A 2163-nucleotide genomic window follows, 5' to 3' on the forward strand; every position below is an offset into this window, starting at 1 on the left:
CCTACTGTTTCAACAGCAGGTCCCCAAACATCAGAGAAAATGAGCTCTAAAGGAAACTTGGATTCACTTATTGATTTTGGATAAGGTAACTGGTGACTTTTTCCCTTTTGACAGGCGTCACAAACAGAATCACTATTGGAAAAACTAGCACAAGGGAGTTTATTCTGACTAAGAATTCTCCTGACAACTAGAGGAGATGGGTGACCTAAACGTCGGTGCCATCTATCCGAAGATATCTTGGTGGCACCGAGCATCTGCTTCTGGATGTTGGATCCCTTGTGCTTGACGGGGTATAGACCACATCTACCCCTGCCTCGAAGAAGAACCTTCCTCGTTCCCCATTCCTTAACAAGAAAAGAATGGGGGTGAATTTCACAGAATGTATCATTGTCAAGTGCAAGACGACTAGCAGAGATTAGGCTCTTGCTAGCTTCTGGAACATGAAGAATATTATTTAGGTAGAGATCACGATCAGGGGTACGAATAGCTGAGTGACCAATATGTTCTATAGCCATACCTGACCCACTAGCAGTGTGGATTTGCTCGTTCCCGGTGTAGCGGTCGCGGACAGTCAGCTTCTCAAGGTCTCCTGTGATGTGATCGGTGGCGCCGCTGTCAAGGTACCAGTTGGTGTCCACCCCATACTGAGGTGCTGCCAGGTTCGCCGTCCTCTCTTCTCCTCCTTGGTAGGCTTCATCGTAGCGCTTCCAGCACTTCCACGCTGGATGGCCCAGTTTGCCACAGATCTGGCACTGGATCCTAGGTGCAGGGGCATTGTTGTTGTAGTTGCCCCCGCCACCGTTGTTGTTGTAGTGGCCGCCTCCTCCTTGTCCACCGCGGCCGCCAGGCTTGATGTAGGGGCGACCACGGTCACCGCAGTTGTTGTCGTTTCCACCGCGGCCACGGCCACGGTCACCACCGCGCCCGCGACCTCTGGTGGCAGCGTTAGCGGAGGACTGCGACACTCCGCTGCGAAGCTTCATCCTCGTCTCGAAGCTGATGAGCTGAGAGAACAGCTCAGGCACGGTGATCGGCTCCACTCTGGAGCACATAGCAGAGACCACCGGATCAAATTCCTCGTCCAGACCAGCGAGGATGTGAGAGACGATGTCATCATCGTCGATCTTCTTCCCTGCTGCGATGAGTTCATCGCACAGAGACTTGACTTTCCCAACGTAGTCGGTGATGGAGGAGTTCCCCTTCTGCAGGTTGGCGAGGGTGATGCGCACGTTGACAGTCTGGGCACGAGTGTGAGACGCAAGCATCTCTGCAATCGTGTTCCAGAGCTCCGTCGACGTATGACAGGTAGCGACCTGGACGGCCATCTCACGGGACAGAGTTGTCAGAAGGTAAGAAAAGACTTGCTGATCTTGAGCGTACCAGGTCTGGAACTCCAGGTTGGGCTTCTTTGTCTTGGTTTTGCCATCAGATGTGGCCTCTTCAAGGTGCATGGGTTGCACCGGGTGATCGACGTCGAGGTACTGCTCCATGCGGGCACCTCTGATCACCGACAGAACCGTCGGCCGCCATAGGGCTTGGTTGTTCTTGCTGAGCTTCTCGGAGATGGCGTGCACAAACGGAGAGGATGGGAAGGAGTTTGAAGGTGTCGCCATGGATGATCTCGAGAAGTGCTATGATGACCATGTAAAAACTAGGGTTGGCTGCGTTAAGCGTGTTGCCTCCTGGCAGGGACGCCTTCGTGTTAATATAGACAGAGCGATTACATGATCAGGCGCAGGTGGTTAGTTGGTTATCAACTTGTCCTCTACTCCAAGCTATACATGAGATAGAGGATATCCTAGCCAACAACGTGCGCCTCAATTCTAACGAATACAATCACGTTACAATGTCACGATACAACTACGGTCCTACACTTTTAACACTTGTTTGTTGAGAAGGATAAAATGAATCGGTTTGTTACGTTATGTTGATTGTTTTTTAGATAACTAAGTGCTCATGTCAAGCAGTGGTTTGTTACTTTATGGGTACGGGAAAAAATCGAAATGAACACGGGAATAGACCTGGATAGATCAAAACAAGATCTAATGTATTTTGGTCTTTGCACATCAACCTCCCCACTATCTTAAGTTGGAGTTTTTTTTGGGAAAGCCATCTGGCGCATTTTATTGATTATGAATCAAAGATACATCGGATACGAGCCAG

The 2163-nt window shown here is 50.3% G+C and overlaps 1 non-coding gene across 1 annotated transcript; it reads right to left on the reverse strand.

Annotated features, from left to right (window-relative positions):
- Window positions 1-988: 988 nt before the first annotated feature.
- LOC120967631 (small nucleolar RNA Z247) lies at window positions 989-1127 on the reverse strand. The gene has a single exon (XR_005761357.1). It is a non-coding gene; the product is annotated as a small nucleolar RNA Z247 (small nucleolar RNA).
- Between the last annotated feature and the right edge of the window lie 1036 nt (window positions 1128-2163).

This window comes from Aegilops tauschii, chromosome 6 (genome assembly GCF_002575655.3).
Source record: "Aegilops tauschii subsp. strangulata cultivar AL8/78 chromosome 6, Aet v6.0, whole genome shotgun sequence".
Classification (NCBI taxonomy): domain Eukaryota; kingdom Viridiplantae; phylum Streptophyta; class Magnoliopsida; order Poales; family Poaceae; genus Aegilops; species Aegilops tauschii.